Below are 18,378 nucleotides of genomic sequence, written 5' to 3' on the forward strand. Positions count from 1 at the left end.
GAATTCATATGCTGGCCTTCCTCTGATGGTGCTTACCTTTGCCAAGTCCTCAAACAGGGCAGCGCTTGGAAAAAAAACAACCCTGCAGGCAAAGAAATCATATACGTGGGTCTACCCCTGGCTCCTTGAGAAATGAAAGAGGAGTATGGTCTTGGCTTACTGGAAGTCTTATCCCAAGACTAGGGAAGGGGACTCCAGAGAGCACTAAGCCTTCTCCCCATCCATCATAGTCTGTATAGCCTGTGGCTTTCATGTGGTCAGTGTGATGACCTTAAAATGTTCTAGGCATTTCTGCCATGTTCTGTCTCTATACCTAGACATGACCTCAGGTGTACAGTCACATTGGAAATATAAAAAGCCTTGCATCTGAATTGTGAAATTCAATGTGTGTTATATTTAAAATACCACAATAATTGAGTGGCCATTGCTACAGTAAATATTATTAGGGGGTTTCTCCCCCACCGTAGATCATTTAGTTTCCAAATAAAAGACACAAAACTTTTAGATTTAGAATAAGCCTTAAAGTACTAGAGCTGGGCAGACATCAACCCTCTGTGCTATTTTTTCTGCTTCCCTGTCCATAATCCCAAGGTATTGCTTGCCATGCTCTGCCTGGTTCACTCCTGTTCTGACAGGCTGCCCTCATGGTAATACACTCACGATCCACCTACCCTATGGGGTGCTGTCTCCTTCCTTCTCCTCCATGTCTTTTCCCTCTCCTTGTGGACCCTGCCTGAGCCCCCAGGCCCAGGGAAACTTTGCTCTGTCCCCTCTCTTCTGCCCAGCCCATGTTGTAGGGATTTTATTAACCAATCAGGGATAACTTAGGAGGCAAAAAAAAAAGAAAGAAAATCTGGTATACATGAGGATCTCCTTGTCTTGGAGCAACCAGACCTTAGGGTACAGAATTTACCATTTGAATATACAGCAGCAGCAGACATATTATAGGCCGATCTACTTTGTAGTTGGACTCAAAGCTTGGCTCTCACACCCATTGGATGTTCAACCCTGGAGAAGTTATTTTACCTTGTGTGACTCAATTCCCTTATCAGCCCAGTGAGGATGATAATGAGTGTTTAATTCACAGAGTTGTCTTGGGGTCTGACGAGTTAATATATCTAGTATTTAAACATTAAACACCATCTACTTTGCATAATTAATAAAAGTCTGTGGAAAGGGCAAAGTCATGAAGCCAGAAGAACATTTGATTTGGAAATGGGGCCATTTAACTACCTCTAGTAACAAACTGAGAATCAGGGAATGGTGGAAGACTAAGGCCAGAGATTTGGGAAATCAAGGCCACCCTGGGCTGCGTAATAAGATCGTATCTCAAAATATCAAGACATGTCATGGTCATAGGAATACTAAATCAAGAAATAGCCATTGTAAAGAATTTACAAAAAGCAAAGCAGTGGAGCAGAGTGGACGCTGTGTGTCAAGTCCCTCTGCTGTCCATCTCTGGGACCAAGTATGCATCAGATCAGTGACGGGAATGGGGTGCTGAGAGCCGGGAGCAAAGGGATGCTGGCTGCATGGCCACATTTGAACAGTGCTAAAGCAGGACTAAATGCTAAGAAAAAAAAGCCATATGCAAACCATGTAAATTTTAATGTCCTCCAGAAAGGCAAAACCACAATAATTTTACTGTTTGTCCAGCTGCTTGTGTCACCAAACTTCTAATATTGGTAAGGATGTGGAAAACTCTTGTGATGCAAACCAGTTGCCAATAAGAAGAGCAACCACTGTCCTGACCAAGGTGACCTGGATGCTGTCAAATAGGCCGAGGCAGCCTGGACAGCCATCAGAGTCTGTTTAACACACAGATATCTGTCATTTCAAAAGGGGGAAAATGAAGCCTGACTTTTCCCCCCACTTTATGCAAAACCAAGAATACTCCAGCATTGAGGCTTACAAATAAAAATATGCCAAGAAACTTCATAGAATATGCATTTCTCTTGTGTGTGCTCCTGACTGTGTGTGTGTTTTTTTTTGTGTTTTGTGTGTGTTTTGTGTGTGTGTATGTGTGAGTGTGTGTGTATGTGTGTGAGTGTGTGTGTGAGTGTGTGTGTTTTGTGTGCATGTTTGTGTGTGTGTGTGTGTGTGTGTGTCTGTGTGTGTGTGTGTGTTTGTATGTGTCTGTGTGCACAAATGCTTCAATTATCTGCTATGGTGAATACTGTCCCCAACTCAATTATGAAGGTTAGTATTAAGCTGTGAGTAGTATATGGAGAGTGGTCACAAAAAATAATTAGGAGTCCTCTTCTGTTAAGTTGTCTGAGACTTCCAAATGCTGCATGCTGTGAGTGGGCCTCACATCTCAGCACACTAACTCTATTAAGTACAATTCCCGTGTGTTTTTCTTAAACAATTTTCTATGAAAACTTTAATAATTTTTTCTCCCATTCATTTTTTCTGGAGGGGACAAGGGTCTTTGTTTTTTTTTTCTTGCTTATTTAGGTCCACAGGATTTTCTGTATCCTTTGAGGAAGTCCTAGACTTAGGACACTGGATCCATATAAGTTAGGGAATTAACCAGTTCACTGAGCACATATTTTGTTTGTTGGTTTCTGTTTTTCTTTTGAGATCTCACTGTGGGAACAGAGGAAGCCCTGAGGAAGTGCAGCCCTAAGTGGATGTGTGCTATAAACCTGATATGACCATGCCATGGACCCAAAGCCGTTTATCCATGGGGAAAAGGCAAAGGCCCCCATGCCCCTTGAGGCTCAGAGACATGCAAAAGCCTTCCCAGGATGACATTGATAGCGTGTGCAGAAAAAGTCTACTCTACCTTTCTCCCTGGCCCCATCTGGATGTTTACAGCCTGAAGACTGCTCCCTGCAGAGACTGCTCCTACTGAGATTAGCTAAATCTACCCCTTGTCAGTTACATATGCATAGTCCTCCCCTCCTTGTTTATCTGCATGTAATGCCCACCTACTTGTTTCCCTGTGCAACAGCCCTGCTTCCTGGCCAGCTCTATATAATAAACATGCTGAGCTTCTGGGATGCTGCATTTTCTCCAGCTCACGGACCCAGCCTTCCCCATGTATGTGTGTCCAATGTCATTCTTCATTTCCTCCTCACTCCTGGTCAGGCCCAAGTCCCTGGAGCCACGCAAAGGACTTGGCAATCTCAGTCTGCTCCACTTTGAAAGAAGTGCTTTCTAAACTGAAATCTAAAGCACACAGTGGGTTCAGCTCCCTCTCAAGTGTCTTTGGTGAGGGTTGTGGTGGGTGTGAGACCAGTTGCATTCTGACTATTGCAGAAGAGTAGAGGATTCACAGTTTGCTTTTGGTGAAGGTGAGCTCCCCAAGAGGCTATCATTGCCAACGTTTTCCCAAGTCACTTCTAGGAGGTCAACTGACTCCTAGGTGAGTCTTTGGTTACACTGCTTCAGTTTTCTGTGGCTACACTGTCCAAATGGCACCCACTGGTCACACATGGCTATTTGAGATGAACTAAACTTAGAACTAAAATCTGCCTCTTTAGTCACAGCAGGCAAACCAGGAGGCAAACAGCCAGCCAGAATCCATAGCCAGAAACACCGCAGATATAGAATATTTCTATCATCTAGAAATTTCTCCTGGACAGCAGTGGTCTAGGTTCTTGGTGTCTGGTTTTTCCTTCAGGGAGAATTACTTACCGTACTAATATCCAACGGTTTATTTTTAAAGCAACTTTACCACAATATGACTTACTCACCCCCAAATTAATCCAGTTTAAATCTACAATGCAATGCTTCCCCATAAATCTACCTGAGTTCGTCTCTAGACCACGGAACAAAAGAACGAGAGTGTATGCAGTTATGTAAAATGGTATGCAACAGTATTGACCACTGCATAATTATACTGTAGTACTTTTGAATTCTTCAAAATTCAGGCTTTTTATTGAAAGTTGTACAAAAATAAATTATCCTAGAGTTGAGAAAATATTATACAGTATTTCATCTTGGCTTTATACTTCATTGAGACTTTAATATTTTTGCATCTTTTGCTAGTATCGTTAGATTCTTTATAAGAGTTTTATTTTGTGGAGTTGTTGTTTTTTTTTTTTTTTTTGCCGATCTGGTCACTATTTGATGCCATTTCAATGTTCTCAGGATTTTGATGAAAATAATACCAAATGATAAAGTGATATTCATATTCTTGAGCCATTTACATATGTATAAACAAACATATGGGAAGTTATGTATACATATTTCTATGCTATACTGTGTAGAATACAATTCTATTATATGTCAACATATACAGTTTGCTCAATATGATTTCTGTGAATGTTATCAGTCATAGGGAAATATTAAGAGCCTGAAGAAACATGCACAATATTTGCAGAATGCACATAAAATTGAAGATGGTATATAAGCAAAAATGTGAATTACAGCACTTACAGCTTTCATATCGAATGCAATTTAAAATGTTTAATAGATTAAAAATATTTAAATCATCTTTACCCACGTTCTTGTCTTTTTTCAACATGTGTCTCCTGGATAATTTTAATTATATATGCTGCTCAAGATCCTTTTGAAAACAGTAACCTAATGCCTTAAAAGTGTTTCTGATATTTCTGTTCACTTGATCACTGTTCAATAATTGTACCAAGTTGATAGCTGTAATTTTTTCTCACTTTAAGAATGTAACTTTCATGTGTGAGTATACACTTTTGATCCTAACTCTTTGGAGGCATAGGCAGGTAGATCTCTTTTTTGAAGTCAACATAGGAAAACCCTATCTTAAAAGTCAATCAATAAATAAGCAAATAAATAGAAAGAATTTTAAATATTTGAAATTAATATGAACACAACCACATCTTTAATAACAATTGATTTTTATTGCTGATAATTCATATAATCAATTTACAAAATGTTACATAGTGTCATATGGGAACTCAATTTCATCGTAAAATAAACCTGCTTTTCTCTTTTAATTGGTTGCTCTTAGTTAACATTTTCATACACATATATAATTTATTCTGATTATTCTCTCCCCCACATTGTCCCATTCCCTCCCCTATGACTTAAACATATACAGTCTTCTAAATTTAGGTTTCGATGTCTGATTTCTCTTTTATTTATTAAACATTCCTTTACTTTTCCATCTACAGTTTATGATATCTTAATAAGAAACCCATTCTGTCATTAGCATTATCTCAGTGCTTGGTAGGAGACATTGACATTCTTCAGTAGCTTGTCATCAGTGCAAGAAATGACATCGAGGTCTCTCTCTGTTTCTGTCTATCTCTGTCTCTGTCTCTGTCTCCCTCTCGATCTCTTCTGTCTCTCTGTCTCTCTGTCTCTCTCTGTCTCTCTGTCTCTCTGTCTCTCTCTCCATCTCCTCCCCAATTGTTTTGTTTTCTAGTATAAGGTCTCACACTTTAGTCTAGCCTTGAAGTCAAGGCAATCCACCTACCTCAGCCTTGTGAGTGTTGGGATTCCAGGCATACACCATGTTGCCCAGTGAATTTTGTGACTCTCGTACATCCCTTTACTATTTCTGAGTTATTTTTAATATTGCTGTGACCCTTTTCTAGCTTCTAGATGTAGATACATTAACTGTTTAGAAGGTTTTATTTTTAAAGATTTATTTATTTATGTACATGAGCACTCTGTTTGCGAGTGTGCCTGCCATGTCAGAAGAGAGCTTCAGACAGAAGAGGGCATTGGATCCCACTACAGATAGTTGTAGGTCACAATGTGGTTGCTGGGAATTGAACTTGGGAGCACTGGAAAAGAAGCACTCTTAACCACCAAGCCATCTCTCCAGCTGATAAAAAAGATTTTAAATTTCATTCTTTTTGTGTTTGTTTGCAATCTTTCTTCTTGAGAACACTGTGAAGGAATGTCCAAATGGTAATTAGTGGCGGTTGGTAGAAGGAGCCATATGTGTGATGCTGCCACATGTGTGAGGGTCTAGCAACAAGGTGCAGACCCAAGACCCCGGCCCGGTGCCCTGAGGCTCGCCTGCTGGACATGTGCTCTGAAGCACCATCAGGATGCCTTCAGGTGAGGAAAGGTGGTGGTGGCTTGCGCCCTGCTGTGCTGGCCTAGGATAGTGGCAACCACAATGACAATGTCCAAGCTGCAAGCCTGGGGCAGCTCGAAGCTCCAGAGGTGATGGCCTTGGGTAAGTCACCTTATGCCTGGGGGCCCGCAGAAGCCTCCCTGGGCCTTCGCAGAGCCCTGAGGGAGGACTGATGGGCCTGGGCGAAGCCCAGAGCTCAGCACCTTGCAACTCCCTGTTTAGCCCTCCCCGTGTTGTATGCACCACGTAGTGGGCACACGTGTCCTTCCCACCCCGACCTTCCACCGCGCCCGAGCTGGGCCTCAGGGCACGCAGAGCTCGTGGGTGAGCGCGGGGCCTGAGGGGACCGGGCGCGCGTTATATTTGGCGCCAGCAGCAGCGCGTGTGCCTGGGCGAGTTTTCCTTCCGCGGGTGCCGGCAGCCGGCAGCCGGGGCGCCGCCGCCCAAGCTGACTCCTCTCTCTCCCTCTCCAACCCCGGCAGGGCCCAGAGGTGATTCTGCCTGCACGATGTCCTCCATGCTGGAGGCGAGCTCTTCGCAGGCGCCACGTCGCGAACAAAAAGAGAAAGAAAAAAAGAAAAGAAAAAGCAGAATAAGCGGCCAGGGAAGGGGGCGGTAACGGCGTTGGGGGTCACCTCGGCCACGGGAGGGTGCGCTATGACAGCGGTGGTGTTTCCAAGGGAGACTACAGCCTCGCAGTGTCCAGGAAAGAAGCCCAGGCCAGTCCTGCCAGGGTACATCCAGGCTTGGGGCTCGCGCGCACCTGGCCACTGGTCTGATCCTCAGGGATAGCAAGCACCAAGCAGGGCGGGCTGCACCTTAAGAGCACAAAATAAAGAAAGAATATTAAAAGCAGTAAGGGAAAAAGGTCAAGTAACATATAAAGGCAGACCTATCAGAATCACACCAGACTTTTCGCCAGAAAATATGAAAGCCAGAAGATCTTGGACAGATGTCATACAGACACTAAGAGAACACAAATGCCAGCCCAGGTTACTGTATCCTGCAAAACTCTCAATTAACATAGATGGAGAAAACAAGATATTCCATGACAAAACCAAATTAACACAATATCTTTCTACAAATCCAGCACTACAAAGGATAATAAATGGTAAAGCCCAACATAAGGAGGCAAGCTATACCCTAGAAGAAGCAAGAAAATAATCGTCTTGGCAACAAAACAAAGAGAAGAAAAGCACAAATACATAACCTCACATCCAAATATGAATATAACAGGAAGCAATAATCACTATTCCTTAATATCTCTCAACATCAATGGCCTGAACTCCCCAATAAAAAGACATAGATTAACAAAGTGGATACACAACAAGGACCCTACATTCTGCTGCCTACAGGAAACACACCTCAGAGACAAAGACAGACACTACGTCAGAGTGAAAGGCTGGAAAACAACTTTCCAAGCAAATAGTCAGAAGAAGCAAGCTGGAGTAGTCATTCTAATATCAAATAAAATTAATTTTCAACTAAAATTCATCAAAAAAGATAAGGAAGGACACTTCATATTCATCAAAGGAAAAATCCACCGAGATGAACTTTCAATCCTATGCCCCAAATACAAAGGCACCTACATACGTAAAAGAAACCTTACTAAAGCTCAAAACACACATTGCACCTCACACAATAATATTAGGAGACTTCAACACCCCACTCTCATCAATGAACAGATCATGGAAACAGAAATTAAACAGAGACGTAGACAGACTAAGAGAAGTCATGAGCCAAATGGACTTAACAGATATTTATAGAACATTCTATCCTAAAGCAAAAGGATATAACTTCTTCTCAGCTCCTGATGGTACTTTCTCTAAAATTGACCATATAATTGGTCAAAAAACGGGCCTCAAAAGGTACAGAAAGATAGAAAGAATCCCATGCGTGCTATCGGACCACCACGGCCTAAAACTGCTCTTCAATAACAATAAGGGAAGAATGCCCATATATAGGTGGAAATTGAACAATGCTCTACTCAATGATAACCTGGTCAAGGAAGAAATAAAGAAAGGAATTAAAGACTTTTTAGAATTTAATGAAAATGAAGGTACAACATACCCAAACTTATGGGACACAATGAAAGCTGTGCTAAGAGGAAAACTCATAGCGCTGAGTGCCTGCAGAAAGAAACAGGAAAGAGCATATGTCAGCAGCTTGACAGCACACCTAAAAGCTCTAGAACAAAAAGAAGCAAATACACTCGGAGGAGTAGAAGGCAGGAAATAATCAATCTCAGAGCTGAAATCAACCAAGTAGAAACAAAAAGGACCATAGAAAGAATCAACACAACCAAAAGTTGATTCTTTGAGAAAATCAACAAGATAGATAAACCCTTAGCCAGACTAACGAGAGGACACAGAGAGTATATCCAAATTAACAAAGTCAGAAATGAAAAGGGAGACATAACTACAGAATCAGAGGAAATTCAAAAAATCATCAGATCTTACTATAAAAACCTATATTCAACAAAACTTGAAAATCTGCAGGAAATGGACAATTTCCTAGGTACTGAAGTACCAGGTACTGAAGTTAAATCAGGAACAGATAAACCAGTTAAACAACCCCATAACTCCAAAGGAAATAGAAGCAGCCATTAAAGGTCTCCCAAACAAAAAGAGCCCAGGTCCAGACGGGTTTAGTGCAGAATTCTATCAGACCTTCATAGAAGACCTCATACCAATATTATTCAAACTATTCCACAAAATTGAAACAGATGGATCACTACCGAATACCTTCTACGAAGCCACAATTACTCTTATACCTAAACCACACAAGACCCAACAAAGAAAGAGAACATCAGACCAATTTCCCTTATGAATATCGACGCAAAAATACTCAATAAAATTCTGGCAAACCGAATCCAAGAGCACATCAAAACTATCATCCACCATGATCAAGTAGGCTTCATCCCAGGCATGCAGGGATTGTTTAATATACGGAAAACCATCAACGTGATCCATTATATAAACAAACTAAAAGAACAAAACCACATGATCATTTCATTAGATGCTGAGAAAGCATTTGACAAAATTCAACACCCCTTCATGATAAAAGCCCTGGAAAGAATAGGAATTCAAGGCCCATACCTAAGCATAGTAAAAGCCATATACAGCAAACCAGTTGCTAACATTAAACTAAATGGAGAGAAACTTGAAGCAATCCTACTAAAATCAGGGACTAGACAAGGTTGCCCACTCTCTCCCTACTTATTCAATATAGTTCTTGAAGTCCTAGCCAGAGCAATCAGACAACAAAAGGAGGTCAAGGGGTACAAATCAGAAAAGAAGAAGTCAAAATATCACTATTTGCAGATGATATGGTAGTATATTTAAGTGATCCCAAAAGTTCCACCAGAGAACTACTAAAGCTGATAAACAACTTCAGCAAAGTGGCTGGGTATAAAATTAACTCAAATAAATCAGTAGCCTTCCTCTACACAAAAGAGAAACAAGCCAAGAAAGAAATTAGGGAAACGACACCCTTCATAATAGACCCAAATAATATAAAGTACCTCGGTGTGACTTTAACCAAGCAAGTAAAAGATTTGTACAATAAGAACTTCAAGACTCTGAAGAAAGAAATAGAAGAAGACCTCAGAAGATGGAAATATCTCCCATGCTCATGGATTGGCAGGATTAATATAGTAAAAATGGCCATTTTACCAAAAGCGATCTACAGATTCAATGCAATCCCCATCAAAATACCAATCCAATTCTTCAAAGAGTTAGACAGAACAATTTGCAAATTCATCTGGAATAACAAAAAACCCAGGATAGCTAAAACTATCCTCAACAATAAAAGGACTTCAGGGGGAATCACTATCCCTGAACTCAAGCAGTATTACAGAGCAATAGTGATAAAAACTGCACGGTATTGGTACAGAGACAGACAGATAGACCAATGGAACAGAATTGAAGACCCAGAAATGAACCCACACACCTATGGGCACTTGATTTTTGACAAAGGAGCCAAAACCATCCAATGGAAAAAAGATAGCATTTTCAGCAAATGGTGCTGGTTCAACTGGAGGTCAACATGCAGAAGAATGCAGATCGATCCATGCATATCACCCTGTACAAAGCTTAAGTCCAAGTGGATCAAGGACCTCCACATCAAACCAGATACACTCAAACTAATAGAAGAAAACCTAGGGAAGCATCTGGAACACATGGGCACTGGAAAAAATTACCTGAACAAAACACCAATGGCTTATGCGCTACGATCAAGAATCCACAAATGGGATCTCATAAAACTGCAAAGCTTCTGTAAGGCAAAGGACACTGTGGTTAGGACAAAACGGCAACCAACAGATTGGGAAAAGATCTTTACCAATCCTACAACAGATAGAGGCCTTATATCCAAAATATACAAAGAACTCAAGAAGTTAGACCGCAGGGAGACAAATAACCCTATTAAAAATGGGGTTCAGAGCTAAACAAAGAATTCACAGCTGAGGAATGCTGAATGGCTGAGAAACACCTAAAGAAATGTTCAACATTTTTAGTCATAAGAGAAATGCAAATCAAAACAACCTTGAGATTTCACCTCACACCAGTGATAATGGCTCAGATCAAAAACTCAGGTGACAGCAGATGCTGGCGAGGATGCGGAGAAAGAGGAACACTCCTCCATTGTTGGTGGGATTGCAGACTGGTACAACCATTCTGGAAATCAGTCTGGAGGTTTCTCAGAAAATTGGACATTGAACTGCCTGAGGATCCAGCTACACCTCTCTTGGGCATATACCCAAAAGATGCCCCAACATATAAAAAAGACACGTGCTCCACTATGTTCATCGCAGCCTTATGTATAATAGCCAGAAGCTGGAAAGAACCCAGATGCCCTTCAACAGAGGAATGGATACAGAAAATGTGGTACATCTACACAATGGAATATTACTCAGCTATCAAAAACAATGACTTTATGAAATTCGTAGGCAAATGGTCGGAACTGGAAAATATCATCCTGAGTGAGGTAACCCACTCACAGAAAAACACACATGGTATGCACTCATTGATAAGTGGCTATTAGCCCAAACGCTTGAATTACCCTAGATGCCTAGACCAAATGAAACTCAAGACGGATGATCAAAATGTGCATGCTTCACTCCTTCTCTAAAAGGGGAACAAGAATACCCTTGGCAGGGAAGAGAGAGGCAAAGATTAAAACAGACACAGAAGGAACACCCATTCAGAGCCTGCCCCACATGTGGCCCATACATATACAGCCATCCAATTACACAAGATGGATGAAGCAAAGAAGTGCAGGCCGACAGGAGCTGGATGTAGATCGCTCCTGAGAGACACAGCCAGTATACAGCAAACACAGAAGCGAATGCCAGCCGCAAACCACTGAACTGAGAATAGGACCCCCATTGAAGGAATCAGAGAAAGAACTGGAAGAGCTTGAAGGGGCTCGAGACCCCATATGTACAACAATGCCAAGCAACCAGAGCTTCCAGGGACTAAGCCAATACCGAAAGACTATACATGGACTGACCCTGGACTCTGACCTCATAGGTACCAATGAATATCCTAGTAAGAGCACCTAGTGGAAGGGAAAGCCCTGGGTCCTGCTAAGACTGAACCCCCAGTGAACTAGATTGTTGGGGGGAGGGCGGCAATGGGGGGAGGATGGGGAGGGGAACACCCATGAAGAAGGGGAGGGGGGAGGGGGATGTTTCCCCGGAAACCAGGAAAGGGAACAACACTCGAAATGTATATAAGAAATACTCAAGTTAATAAAAAAAAAAGGAATAGTGGTATTGCCTATATTGAATTCTGAGTTTAAAAATTATGGTTCATTTTTCTTTATTCCATAATGAAGCTTTTTATTAAGCTTTTGATTCACCATTACACACTTAGATGCACAGTACTAGGATCGTAGTAGGTGCTCAATAAATCTCTGACCATCGGGGAGGAGGAATGATAAGAAAGTATGTATTTCCTGTAAGTTCTGTCAGTTTTGGGAACAGGTGGTTTGAGGCTTACCAGTCATAGCTTGGTATCTTGTCCCACACAAGACAACTTGACAGAATCCCCTTTATGGCCATTATGTTCAACTTATTTTTCTCTTAATCATTCTTGAAAATCATGGAAGTAATGTGGAAAATTGATAGTACCTGCAGTATAGCAAAAAAGGCCAGTCTAGATAGGTAAGCAGTTATGTTTCTCCATGAGCTGATGTCTTAAAACATCTAGATTTTAGGAATTTGGTGTTGTGTTTTCCAAAGATACATCTTACAACATACAGATAACATCGTAATAGAATAAAGGAATCTTTTGATTTAGCACCAAATTCCATAAAGCAATGACTACTGCACAGCTCTCTTGGCCATATGAATTACAGAAATTATATTTCACTTTTTTTAAAGAAATAACGAAAGTACTTAAGGTTGAAAAAAGCCCATTGTAAAAGGTCCCTGTGGTGTTTCTCTTTGGTTTCTTGTGCTCTTTCTAGAGGACAACTTTAAGAAGTCAGTGAAGCCAGGTTGTCATTGTGGTCAGGCAGTCATGAGCAGATGGTTAAGTGATGTGCTAGGGCCCCATAGGCCAGTGAGCCCAGCTGAAGAGGAGAGGCTAGACAGTGAGCCTGACTGAAGAGCACAGGCTAGCCAGTGAGCCTGACTGAAGAGCAGAGGCTAGTCAGTGAGCCTGACTGAAAAGCAGAGGCTAGCCAGTGAGCCCAGCTGAAGAGGAGAGGCTAGCCAGTGAGCCTGACTGAAGAGCACAGGCTAGCCAGTGAACCTGACTGTAGAGCAGAGGCTAGACAGTGAGCCTGACTGTAGAGCAGAGCCTAGCCAGTGAGCCTGACTGAAGAGCAGAGACCAGCCAGTGAGCCTGACTGAAGAGCAAAGGCTAGCCAGTGAGCCTGACTGAAGAGCAAAGGGTAGCCAGTGAGCCTGACTGAAGAGCAGAGGCTAGCCAGTGAGCCTAACTGAAGAGCAGAGGCTACACAGTGAGCCTGACTGAAGAGCAGAGGCTAGACAGTGAGCCTGAGTAAAGAGCAGAGGCTAATCAGTGAGCCTGACTGAAGAGCAGAGGCTAGCCAGTGAGCCTGACTGAAGAGCAGAGGCTAGCCAGTGAGCCAAGCTGAAGGCTGAAGAGCACAAGCTAGCCAGTGAGCGAGGCTGAAGGCTGAAGAGCAGTGATTTTAACCTTTATTTCTAAGTTCTTCAGTTTTCCTAAAAGACAAAAGTTTGCCTCCATAAAGTTTGACTTAGAAGGTTCTCCTTGCTCCCTTCTTCTTATCTTCTTTCCTCTTGGTCTTATGACACAATAATTTCCTTACTCTTAATGCCTTACTCTCAACGCTATGCCTTTACTTCTATGTTCTTCTTGAGTTCTGTTCTCTTCAGTTCAGTTCTGTCTAAAAAGCTTCTCTCTCTTTGTCATCAGCATTTGTATATCTTTCTGAACACAGCATCACATAGTGAAAAGTTCACCACAAGTTTGCACAGGAATTCAAATCATAAGTTGGATAATCAGTTTACGACAGAGAATGTTTACATGCATATCCATGAAGAGTAATCATCAGGATAAACCATCATCATCTGTCACTAGCTCTGCACGTTCATGGAGAGTTAAAAACTGTAATTTTTATGAGAAAAGAATAAGTGAAATTACCTATAGGCAAATTCAGTCAATTATTTATGTTCAGTCCTTGCACCTATAGTAAATCATTAGTTCTCTTTATGAACCTTGGTTAATTGGTTTATACCCTCTTAGGATGGGCTCTAATATGTAGATGCCTCCTTGGTATTGCAGAAGCAATTCACTCATGACACTTTAAGAATGGCAGGGTTCTCAATGCAATTTTGATTACCAGAAAGAACATAATAGCAGTCCTATTATAAAAGCTTAAAATTACTAATCTAATTTTAGGAATTCTTATCGAACCATCATTAGGAATTAAGAAATCATCTATTTGTCTATACATCATCACTCCAAGACAATACATCTTCGTTGCTCTGTGGTGATCTGCTCAAAAGAGTGGGGTAAAGAGCATGACAAACACAGGGGCAGATGCTTGCAGCCAATCATTCAGCTGAGAGCAGGGTCCCCATTGGAGGAGTAAGAGAAAGGATTGAGGGAGCTGAAAGGGTTTACAGCCCCATAAGAACAACACTAAAAAACACCCAGAGCTCCCAGGGCCGAAACCACCATCGAAAGAGTACACATGGACAGACCTATGGCTACAGCTGCATATGTAGAAGAGGATGGCCTTCTTGGGCACAAATGGGAGGAGAAGCCCTTGCTCTTGTCAAGGCTTGATGCCACAGTATAGGATAAACCAGAACAGGGAGGCAAGGAGAGCTGGATATTTGGGTGGGTGTGGTAAGACCCTCATAGTAGAAGGGGGAGGCGTGCTATAAGGGGTTTTTTGGATGGGAAACCAGGAAAAGGGATAACATTGGAAATGTAACAAAAGCCCTCTCTGGATGGACAGAGGCTAAGGTGCTCTGAGTCCCTACTTCCCTGCTGCCTCCCTTTGATCGCAACTGTGGTGCATGGTGTCAGTCTGGGAGTCCCCATGGGCTGCTGCTGGCACTGGTCCTGGTGTTCAGGGCCAAGAGCATGATGAGCAAGGAGCACATGGTTTGTCTCGATTCAGAGCAGGGCGAGTGGCAACCAGAGGACAAGGACAGCTTCCTGTACAATCATGAGGTCTTCCTGGGCAAGGAGGACTCCAGGACCTTTGATCAGCTAAGCCTGGATGAGAGCAGGAGAGGCTGGGGAAAATTGTTGATCCAATTGACAATGATGGAGGTGGCCTTGTTACTACTGAAGACCTGAAAGTTTGGGTCAAACAGGTACAGAAAAGGTACATCAACCATAATGTGGCTAAACTCTGGAAGGATTATGATAGGGACATAGAGGAAAAGATCTCCTGGGAAGAATACAAGCAGGCCACCTATGGCTACTACCTGGGACACCTTGCTGAATTCCAAGATAGCTCTGATCATCACAACTTTAAAACGTTGCCTCCACGAGATGAGAGGAGGTTTAAGGCCTTGACGGTGACCTGACAGCTACTCAGATCGGGTTCATTGCTTTTCTACACTAAGAGGATTTAGAACATATGAGGAGATTGTAGTTCTGGAAACCCTGGAGGATATCAACAAGAACGGGATGGTTTTGTGGACAAGGATGAGTACATTGTGGACATCTTTTTCCCATGAGAACAATTGCCCTAAGACAGACTGGGTTTTGTCTGGGGAGCAGTTCAATGATTTCCCAGATCTGAACAAGGATGGGAAGCTGGACTAGGATGAGATTCACCACTGGATCCTCCCTCAGAACTATGAGCATGCACAGGCTGAGGCCCATCATCTGGTGTATGAGTCAGACGAAAACAAGCATGAGATGCTGTCCAAGGAGGAGATTCTAGACAACTGGACCATGTTTGAGGGAAGCCAAGCCACCAATTATGCGGAAGATCTTATCAAAAATCATGATGAATTTTGAAAGACACTCATCCTCATGTGGCCAACGGTCACAGGCTTCCTGCGGATGTTCTGGGTTATTGCTATATTTGTCAAGTATATAGCAGTTGTGTCCCTAAACAATGAGAAACCTTTCTAAAGCTCGAAAAAATCATACATTGTACCAAACAATAATAGTAGGAGATTTAAACACCCCACTTTCATTAATGGACAGATCAGGGAAACAGAAATTAAACAGAGACATAGAAAGACTAACAGAAGTTATGAAACAAATGGATTTAACATATATTTATAGAAAATTACACCCTAAAACCAAAGGATATACCTTCTTCTCAGCATCTCATGGTACCTTCTACAAAATTGACCATATAATCGGTCACAAAACAGGCCTCAACAGATACAGGAAGATAGAAATAATCCCATGCCTCGTATCAAAAACCCACGGACTAAGGCTGCTGATCAATAACAACAAAAAGTACAGAAAGCCCACATATACATGGAAGTTGAAGTCAATGACAACTTGGTCATTGGAGACATAAGAAAGAAATTAAAGATTTCTTAGAATTTAATGAAAATGAAGGTACAACATACCCAAATTTATAGGACACAATAAAAGCAATGCTAAGAGGAAAACTCACAGCTCTGAGTGCCTGCAAAAAGAAACAGGAGAGAGCATATGTCAGCAGCTTGACAGCACACCAAAAACCTCTAGAAAAAAAATTGAGTAGAAGGCAGGATATAATCAAACTCAGGGCTGAAATGAAACAAGAAGAAACAAAACCGAGTATTAAAAGAATCAGGAAACCCAGGAGCTGGTTCTTTGAGAAAATCAACAAGATAAATAAACACTTAGCCATACTAACCAGAGGTCACAGAGAGTGTATCCAAATTAATAAAATCAGAAATAAAAGGGAGACATCAAAATCTGAAGAAATTAAAAGGATCATCAGTTTCTACTACAAAAACATATATTCAACAAAACTGTAAAATGTGGAGGAAATGGACAATTTTCTATACAGATACCAGGTACAACAGTTAAATCAGGAACAAATAAACCATCCAAACAACCCCATAACTCATAAAGACATAAAAACTGTTATTAAACATCTCCCATCCAAAAACAGCACAGGACCAGATGGATTTAGTGCAGAATTCTATCAGATCTTCATAGAAGACTTCATACCAATACTGACCAAACTATTCCGCAAAATAGAAACAGACAGAGCACTACCAAATGCCTTCTATGAATCCACAATTACTCTTATACCTAAACCACACAAAGATACAACAAAGATAGAGAAATTCAGACCTATTTGATTTGTGAATATTAATGCAAAAATGCTCAATAAAATTCCTGCAAACTGAATCCAAGAACACATCCAAACAATCATCCATCATGATCAAGTAGGCCTCATGGCAAGGATGCAGGGATGGTTTAATATACGGAAGTCCATCAACGAAATTCATCATATAAACAAAGTCAAAACCACATGATCATTTCATTAGATGCTGAGAAATCATTTGACAAAATTCAATACCCTTTCATTAATAAAGTCCTGGAAAGATCAGGAATTCAAGGCCCATATCTAAATATAGGAAAAGGCACAATACAACCAACCAGTAGGTAATATCAAACTAAACTGAGAAAATTGAAGGAATCCCACTAAAACCAGGGACTAGACAAGGCTACCCACTCTTTCCCTACTTTTTCCATATGGTACTTAAGGTCCTAGCCATAGCAATCAAACAGTGAAAGTAGGTCAAAGGGATAAAAATTAGAAGGGATGAAGTCAAAACACTAATATTTGAAGATGATATGATAGTATACATAAGCAACACCAAAATCCTACCAGAGAACTACTTAACCTGATCAAAAACTTCAGCAAACTGTCCGAGTATAAAATTAACCCAAACAATTCAGTAGTCTTCCTCTACTCAAAGGGTAAACAGGCTGAGAAAGAAATTAAGGAAATGACACCCTTCAGAATAGTCCCAAATAATATAAAATAACTTGCTGTTACTTGAACCAAGCAAGTAAAAATATCTGTATGACAAGAACTTCAAATCTCTGAAGAAAGAAATTGAAGATCTCAGAAGATGGAAAGATCTCCCATGCTCATAGATTGGCAGGATGAATATGGTAAAAAATGGCCATTTTGCCAAAATGAATCTACAGATACAATGCCATCACCAACAATATTCCTACTCAATTCTTTATAAAGGTAGAAAGTGCAATTTGCCGTCATTTGGTATAACATAAAACCCAGGACAGCAAAACTCTACTCAACAATAAAAGACCTTCTGGGGGAATCACCATCTCTGACCTCAAGCAGTATTACAGAGCAATAGTGTGTATGGTATTGGCATACAGACAGGCAGCTCAGGGGAACATAATTGAAGACACAGAAAAGAACCCACACACCTATGCTCATTTGATCATTGACAAAGGAGGTAAAACATCCAATGGAAGAAAGATAGTATTTTCAACAAATGGTGCTGGTTCAACTGGAGGTCAACATGTAGAAGAATGCAAGTTGACCCATTCTTATTACCCTGTACAAAGCTTAAATCCAATTGGATCAAGGGCCTCCACATCAAACCAGATACACTAAAATTAATAGAAAAAAAGTAGGGAAGAGTCTCGAAAACATGAGCCCTAAGGAAAATTTCCTGAACAAATACCAATGGCTTATGCTTTAAGATCAAGAATCGACAAATGGGACCTCATAAAACTGAAAAGCTTCTGTAAGGCAAAGGACAGTGTCATTAGGACAAAAAGGCAACCAACAGATTGGGAAAAAATCTTTACCAATCCTGCTTCTGATGGAGGGTAATATCCAAAGTATACAGAAAACACAAGAAGTTAGAGTACAGAGAGCCAAACATCCCTGTTAATAAATGGGGT

At 41.2% G+C, this 18,378-nt stretch overlaps 1 protein-coding gene and 1 pseudogene across 1 annotated transcript in view; both read left to right on the plus strand.

The window, feature by feature from the left end:
• LOC148003534 (disks large homolog 5-like) overlaps positions 1–18,378 on the plus strand; it is a 446,357-nt gene that overhangs the window by 65,914 nt on the left and 362,065 nt on the right. The window lies entirely within an intron of this gene.
• On the plus strand, positions 14,605–15,495 carry LOC148003537 (reticulocalbin-1 pseudogene; annotated as a pseudogene).

This window comes from Rattus norvegicus, chromosome 9 (assembly GCF_021556685.1).
Source record: "Rattus norvegicus strain SHRSP/BbbUtx chromosome 9, alternate assembly SHRSP_T2T, whole genome shotgun sequence".
Lineage (NCBI taxonomy): Eukaryota > Metazoa > Chordata > Mammalia > Rodentia > Muridae > Rattus > Rattus norvegicus.